This window comes from Paramormyrops kingsleyae, chromosome 4, assembly GCF_048594095.1.
Source record: "Paramormyrops kingsleyae isolate MSU_618 chromosome 4, PKINGS_0.4, whole genome shotgun sequence".
NCBI lineage: Eukaryota > Metazoa > Chordata > Actinopteri > Osteoglossiformes > Mormyridae > Paramormyrops > Paramormyrops kingsleyae.
In genome coordinates this window covers 44,673,067-44,681,728 of record NC_132800.1, presented here as the reverse complement: position 1 = coordinate 44,681,728, position 8,662 = coordinate 44,673,067, and the positions used below count along the sequence as shown (strand labels likewise).

Here is an 8,662-nt window from a genome sequence, read left to right as displayed (position 1 = left end):
TGGGGGGAGGGGGGACCGGAGCCTATCCCGGGAACAAGGGGCGCAGGCAGGCGCCAACACACCACAGGGCACACACACACAACCAATCACAGGGCCAACTTACAGTCGCCAATCAACCTACCACACACACTTTTGGACTGTGGGAGGAAATCGAAGCCCTTGGCAGAAACCCCGACAAACACGAGAGCATGCGAACTGCACACAGACAGGTCCTACGCCCAAGCTGGGGATCAAACCCAGGACCTTCTTGCTGTGAGGCAGCAGCACCATCATGCCAGCCCTTCATTTAATTTAATTTAATTTAATGGCGAGTGACTCAGATTATGGTAACTGTGCAACTATGTAGTGCCAAGTGTCAAGCACTCAGTTTCATGTACAAAATACATTCTGCACCACAAAAAAACATTATTTCACAGAATTGATATCAGCACTTTACATTTTGCGAACAGAAGAAAGTCATTTTGTGTTCGAAATGCATTTTATGATTGAAAAAAAGTAATTTGTTGGCAAAATGCATTTCATGAATTAAAGAAAATCATTTCCTGGACAAAATGCATTTCATGAATTATAGAAAATCATTTCCTGGACAAAATGCATTTCATTATACACAGTCATTCCGTGGACGAAATTGATTCTGTGGAATCACAAAATGCATTTCGTCTTTTGCTGACTGACGAAAGGCACCACAAAATACATTTCGTGTTTTGCCAAGTCCCGAAATGCCTTTCGTCTTTGGCTGAATCAGGAGAAGCACGCGGCCATGGGGCAGAGGGGTAGTTCCTTTCAATGACCAGTAGGTGGAGTGCTGGCTTTGATTTAGCAGAAACGTGAAATTACGTTTAATTTGCATTTAAATGTAATAAAAATACAGATAACTCCTGTGCTCATACTTTTACTGTTGTATGTACTCATTACTGTCACTATTTGTTTCAATACATTTTTTATATTTTCATCCCAAGCCAATGAAAGATCTCGGCATTGATTCTCTCCATGCCATTTTCCCAGAATGACACTGTCCCTGATAGTTCTGATCAGACACACTGGGTAGCCTGCATGTAATATGCAACTATAACACATGGAGTCCCAGACTGTCTGCTGATCCTCACAGGGTCCGCAGTGTTCGGGGGAACGGTCAGGACAGGACAATCACTAGTCAGCTGCCTATTGTAAGGAGGGTTCTTGTTATGCTACTAATAATTTAGTGATTACTGTTTTTCACATTTAACCAGGGTTGTCAACTTTGGTCAGCTGGCTAGCGTGATATTACTGTGTGATGTATGTATATACATAATATTACAGTATCAGCTCGCATTTTGGAAAATAACCGACTAGATAAAGAACTCTTATACGTTCTGCTAGACAAGGTCCCTCTCCATAAGCTCTAGAAATATATACTTTTCTTCACAACTAACTAATATTGTTGTGCATTTATTATATATGACAATGGTAGCACTGTCATGCATTCCAAATACAGTGGTACCTCGGTTCTCGAACTTAATCCGTTCCGGATTCCGAATCGAATCCTAAAAAGTTCGAGTTCTGATCGAATTTTTCCCATAAGAAGTAACTGAAAACTAATTAATTGGTTCCCGGCCCCCCAAAATTACACCTAAATATGTTTTTTTTTTAAGCATTTAAACACAAAATGAACAGGATAAAACAAGAAGAGCATTTTTTTCTTAATGGCTTCCAAAACATTAAAGATCTTATCCCAACATTACCCCTGTCCTGCCCCGATCGTCCGCTCCTTCTGTGTGCCACGCCACCTCGTTAACCTCGTGTGGGATCCCCATGTGATCAGCTGTTTCTGGTTGTTGTCATTAGTCCTCTGTATTAAGTCCTGTCATTGGGTGCGCTCGACTTGCTTACAGCGCTGGCTTAAAGCAACGCATTCTGATCCTGACGCAATGCATTACGGTTTAATGCATTGCGACCTCTCACCCGGCTGCACAAACTGAAACCGCCTCCGTGACGACACACTTTTGCACTTACTGCCTGAAGAGTTTAATTTACACGCATATGGCAAGCCGTTTTAACATTTAATTGCTAGACTGGATATGCATTGCAGATATCTCTAATTCAATTCTTCCTAGTCAAAAAGAGCATTTCAGATATCCACAATGACATTCTTCCTATCCACAAGTGTCATTTCAGATATCCACAACGTCATTCTTCCTAGGAGAAACTACGTCACTTTTGCCATTCATGTCTATTGGGCTTTCAATTTCAGATATCCACAATTACATTTCAGATATCTAGAATTAACATTCTGGATATCTGAAATTGAATTCTTACTAGGAAAAACTCCCATTTCAGATATCTACAATCCAATTGTTACTAGTCATAATTTTAATTTCAGATATCCGAAAGGATACCACCATTTTAGATATCCATAATGCAATTTTGAATATCTGAAATACATTTTGACTAGTAAAAATGTCTTTACGGATATCCAGAATTCATATTATGACTAGTAAAAATGCAATTTCAGATATCTACAATTAGAATTACGCCTAGGAACAATACAATTGCAGATATCTACAATTGTATTGTGGATATCTGTTGAAGAGTAGATAAGACGCCGTTTTAACATAAAAACGATCCATTTACTATCCACAATTACATTTTAGATATACAGAATATCATTTCTCCTAGTCAAAATTATATTCTTACTAGTCAGAATGGCAGTTGCAGATATCCACAATCACATTCTTACTAGTAGAAAATGTATTTCAAGATATCTAAAACTTTATTTCTCCTAGTCACAATTCCATTTAAGATATCTTTAAATCTTTACAAAGTATAAGTAGCCGTTTTAACATTTAATCGCTAGACTGGATATGTATTGCAGATATCCGTAATTCAATTCTTCCTAGTCAAAAAGAACATTTCAGATATCCACCATGACATTCTTCCTATCCACAATTGTCATTTCAGATATCCACAACGTCATTCTTCCTAGGAGAAATAACGTCACTTTTGCCATTCATGTCTATTGGGCTTTCAATTTCAGATATCCGCAATTACATTTCAGATATCTAGAATTAACATTCTGGATATCCGAAATTGAATTCTTACTAGGAAAAACTCCCATTTCAGATATCTACAATCCAATTGTTACTAGTCATAATTTTAATTTCTGACATCCGAAAGGAAAAAAACATTCCAGATATATATAATGTAATTTTGAATATCCAAAAATACATTGTGAATAGTAAAAATGTCATGACATATATCCACAATTCGTATTATGACTAGTAAAAATGCAATTGCAGATATCTACAATTAGAATTACGCCTAGGAACAATGCAATTGCAGATATCTACAATTGTATTGTGGATATCTGTTAACGAGTAGATAGGACGCCGTTTTAACATAAAATGGGTCCATTGACTATCCACAATTAGCGTCACCTCGCTCCACTTTCGTATATCGGAACTGTCCCAGACCAGCTCACACGCTGTGTATGAAGCAGGACTGACCTAGAAATAAACCAGTTCTACTTGAATGTGGATTTGACTGCTCATTTACTTTGATGACAGGCTAAAGTTAAGGCTAAAACGTTCGTTCTTGGAGACAGCGGTGAGCGATTTCCTTGGAGCGGGATTAAAATTGGCCCGAGAGGGGGGCGATAATGAGCGAAGTGGCTGTGAGTGGGGGGAGCTGGAAGAGCGTACAGGTCCGTGAGCGATAAGCTCCACTTACATGCTCTGGTCAAAATTATGCATTTTATGAATGAATGACCTGGGACGGTCATTCATTCACAAAATGCATAATTTTGGTCTGCATGGGACTGCACTGACTGCGAACAGCTGACAGCCCCTCAACACGCCACTTGCGCTATACTGTATATAGCTGTGTCTGTCAGCAGACCCTCTGGGTGACCAAATCAATGAAACTGGAGCAAAACTAGTAAATCCAGCTAATACTGATTTAATTCCACTGGAGTCTGTATTTGTGCTGAACAGTGCAGATCAGCTAAACGTATCATGCTGATCACTTTCTGTTCTGCTGCATTAACAGCAAAAACTATATATTCAGCAACGTGAAACAAAGAACGTTTTATATTTTACCGTGCAAGTTACTATAGCTTTCTATTAAAACGTATGTAGTTATTAATTTATTTGTAATAAGGAGTTTATAGAGAACTGTCATAGCAACAGTATGGATGACATCATCAATTATTTAGCTGGCTTATATTTTTATATATTTTTACCGGATGTACAGTACGTTGCACCGCCATTCTAGATATCTGAAATGACGACGACAGGGAAACATACTGGCGGAATACACGTCATTTTTCCTAGTAAGAATTCAATTTCGGATATCCAGAATGTTAATTCTAGATATCTAAAATGTAATTGCGGATATCTGCAACTGCCATTCTGACTAGTAAGAATATAATTTTGACTAGGAGAAATGATATTCTGTATATCTAAAATGTAATTGTGGATAGTAAATGGATCGTTTTTATGTTAAAACGGCGTCTTATCTACTCTTCAACAGATATCCACAATACAATTGTAGATATCTACAATTGCATTGTTCCTAGGCGTAATTCTAATTGTAGATATCTGCAATTGCATTTTTACTAGTCATAATATGAATTGTGGATATCTGTAATAACATTTTTACTATTCACAATGTATTTTTGGATATTCGAAATTACATAATATATATCTGGAATGTTTTTTTTCCTTTCGGATATCTGAAATTAAAATTATGACTAGTAACAATTGGATTGTAGATATCTGAAATGGGAGTTTTTCCTAGTAAGAATTCAATTTCGGATATCCAGAATGTTAATTCTAGATATCTGAAATGTAATTGTGGATATCTGAAATTGAAAGCCCAATAGACATGAATGGCAAAAGTGACGTAATTTCTCCTAGGAAGAATGACGTTGTGGATATCTGAAATGACAATTGTGGATAGGAAAAATGTCATTGTGGATATCTGAAATGCTCTTTTTGACTAGGAAGAATTGAATTACGGATATCTGCAATGCGTATCCAGTCTAGCGATTAAATGTCAAAACGGCCACTTATACTTGGTAAAGATTTAAAGATATCTTAAATAGCATTATGACTAGGAGAAATAAAGTTTTAGATATCTTGAAATACATTTTCTACTAGTAAGAATGCAATTGTGGATATCTGTAATTGCCATTCTGACTAGTACGAATATAATTTTGACTAGGAGAAATTATATTATGTATATCTAAAATGTAATTACGGATAGGAGTGTGACTTGATTAAATGTTAAAACGGCTTGCCATACACGCACGACGTTTGTATCCCAGGCAGTTCGAGCAGTTCCGATGCGTAATCTGCTATTTCTCCTGAATGTCACGTAAAGCAGTGAGAACTGGTTTTCAGTTAATTTACCTGGTAAAATAAAGTTTAAATAAATGACATAAATGCTCTAATAGTACACGTAAGTTAGTGGTTTATTTATTGTTAGTCACTGTAATGTTGCGCTGCTTTATTTGGTTAATCGTCCAGTCTGTGAAGAAGGCATTCAAGTAAGAATTGCATTGTAGTATGACTCATTAGGTCAGCGTTCACGGTTCGACTTCTGATATTCATATCGAGTACCAGGTCAAACTGGTTTGTTCGACTTTCAAGAAATTCGAGTTCTAGTGAGTTTCTTTTCTTTATAGGAAGAAGCTGATGAGGTCCAGTATGTATCAGTGAACCGTGGTACCACTGTATCTGGCTATATTTGTTGGATCAAAGTCACTGTACATTTTATAGTACTGTCTAACTTTTCACACACACACACACACCCCTTCTCTTCCTCTCTCTCTCTCTTAGTAAATTACTGTATGTAGTTTCTTTTATAATATATTGTATTATTATTATTATTGTTTTGTTGTAATTAAGATGTTTGTGTATTTGGAAGTGTTTCTTTAGTGTTTTCTATGTATAGAACGGTACCGTACGTACACGTTATATACTAAGCGTTTGATTAACTGATGCTGAATAAGAACTGTAAGTACTTGTTCCGACTTAACAAATTTGACTTAAAAACAAGCTTAGGAATGGATCTCTTTTATAACACTGCCTTGTTGTGGCTGGCTAACTGGAGATAGACGCCTTCGTCGATCAAACTATCACTATGGCTGCTGCTTTTGATTTGAAGAAATAAAGGAGGCTACCCCAACCTCTGATGATAGGGTAAAATTTTTGGGGGGGTTGATCATGCACTCCGGGACAAAACGCGTCTCATAGTAGTTCAAAACAGGTTACAGCATTTAAATTTTTCAACGCAAGGCGATTTAATGTCCCATGCAAGCATTTCGTATTGGGTCCACACCAGTCATTTTTGTCATATTCCATAAGTATCCAATCATCTACTAAATAGATGAGATGAGTTGAGTTGAGATGACATTGAAGTTTATGGGTTAAATGAGGTAGAAAATGTTTTTTCTGCACTGAAGTTTCTTTTATGAACCTAAAGGTGGTGCTGTTTTGCACAAATTGCATAAATTTGTGTTTTTTTTGTTACTTTTTCTACACATTTCTCCGAGAACCATAGCGTGGGCCAAGAAAGTGTTCCTCCTTTTTATACCTGTTGTCATGTGAGGAGGGACTGGGGTTATCTTCACCCACTCAGGAAAACCTGCTGGACCTGCATCCTCTGTCCTCCTGGGCAGCAAGGCACCCCCATGGGAAGAGAGCCGAAGTCCGGCTGCGTCACAACGGGAGAAGGCACAGACCATGCACAAATCATTGTGCTGCAAGAGTTTGCATTTATTACGTATTGCGTGATTTGCGTCTGTTATATTCTGGTGTTTCATTGGCTCTGCCCAACACGGAGATCCACCTCTGGGTCTCTCTCGACAGGCGTCGTCACTTCCAGGTTCTACGTGGAAGAGGACCGGCGGCGCTGAAGTCAGAAGGTCCTCGAGTTTGCATTGCCTGCTTGGGCTTTGTGCTCCATTTTGTTTTGATTGCTTTTGTATGACTAGTCTGGTTCCTGGTTTATCGCATTTTGTTTTGCCCCCTGATTTTTGGTCATTTGACTTTCCTGTGCACTGACCATTTTACCTGTGTTCCTGACTACAAGAAAGCCTAGCCCCTGGTGTTGACATTCTGAGTGTGTATCGTGTATGGTGTTGAGTGACTGCCATTTTCTTTGTTCGATTTATTTGTATATTTTCATAGGGAAATAGTGATTGTCTTTCGTTTCAGTTTTTTTTATAGGTGAGTTAGTTTGGGACTCGGAGTACGGTAGATTGTTTCTTGTTTTGGCCTGGGTCACTCTTGAAGTCTGTACCTACACTGTGGTGAGCAAACCTGCAAATACACACTCTGTTTATACAGTACGACCTGTTTTGTGCACCATGTTTATTCTGCCCCCCCCCCCCCCCCACACACACACACCAGACGTCCACCCACACATCAATTCTGTAACTCCCCAAACCCTGGATTGGGCCTCGTAACACTGAATTTGCACATTTATTAATTATGTATAGTAGTTTCAAAAGGAAGGTTTGGATGTGAACTGTAACTAATTCATAACAGAGATAACATTTTATGAACCTAAAAGTTATAATGTTTATACTCTGATGTTTACAGACCATCCTGGAGGCCAGTCCACTCCCCACCCTCTCCAGCACACGATCCCTCAGCCTGAGACCCTGAACCCTCAGCCCTGTAACCCTGACCTCCTGCCTTGGATTCTCCTGCCTTGTATGACCCTTCTCACTGGTACCATCTCATCACTCTGCTGCTATTTCTGTCATAACAAAGGTCAGACGTGTGATGTCACTGTGTTTTGTGTTCCCTGTCTGTTTGGTCCTTTTGCGTCTCATTCAGCCCCAGACTGGGCCGTAGCAGATGTACAGTCTGTCAGGTACAGACACTATACCTTCCTGTGGGCTGTGTGTTAATACACTGTGATACAGTGTAACTCTGACTTTCTTCCTTAGCTAAAGGCCAGTGCGGCTCCAGGACTGCTGAGCAGCTAAAGTGCCAAAGTTACACACAATATCAAATGCCATGGTGTCAATATTTACATCAAATATTAGTAGCTTATAAATATTTAGGCATCAGCTGTAGATGGAAATCGTTGTCTGACCATCATTTGTCTGTGTTTCCTGTTTTAAAACCTCAAACCTGCAGCCAGTCTCTTTCTAACACAGGCGTGTCCAGCATGCAAGGCACAGTGAGACAGTGTGAGAGCAGCAGCCCTTATCAGCAGGGGCTGGTAGAGCACCCTGTGCACTCTGTGAATGACGTCACTCTTAACTGTTTCAGCGCCACTGAGGAAGAGCTCTGACTCACAGCAGCGGGGAAGCAGGACCAGCCGACACGATCAGGTACTGTCACTGACAGGGCTTTCTGTGGCCTTCAGACCACAGCAGGAAAGCGTTTCTGCTTATCTATAACAAAATAAGCCTCACTGGGTGTTTTCCATTGACTGAAAAAGTTTTCATCTTATTTTGAAAATATAACTTTTTCTTTTCTTTATAGGAAGAACCTGATGAGGTCCAGTATGTATCAGTGAAGGTTAAATCACCCATGAAGCGAAACCAAAAGAGAACAGAAGATGCACAGGATACTGTCTATGCTGGAATAAGTGACAGATGTGTTTATTCCTGAAATGCTGAGCACAGAACAGAAAACAGCCACAAGGAATGATTCATAAAGTGGAA

General features: G+C 39.1%; 1 long non-coding RNA gene across 1 annotated transcript; it reads left to right on the top strand.

Annotated features, from left to right (window-relative positions):
• Window positions 1–7,486: 7,486 nt before the first annotated feature.
• LOC140589066 (uncharacterized) lies at window positions 7,487–8,662 on the top strand. The gene is made up of 3 exons (XR_011990260.1): window positions 7,487–7,757; window positions 8,265–8,326; window positions 8,481–8,662. It is a non-coding gene; the product is annotated as an uncharacterized lncRNA (long non-coding RNA).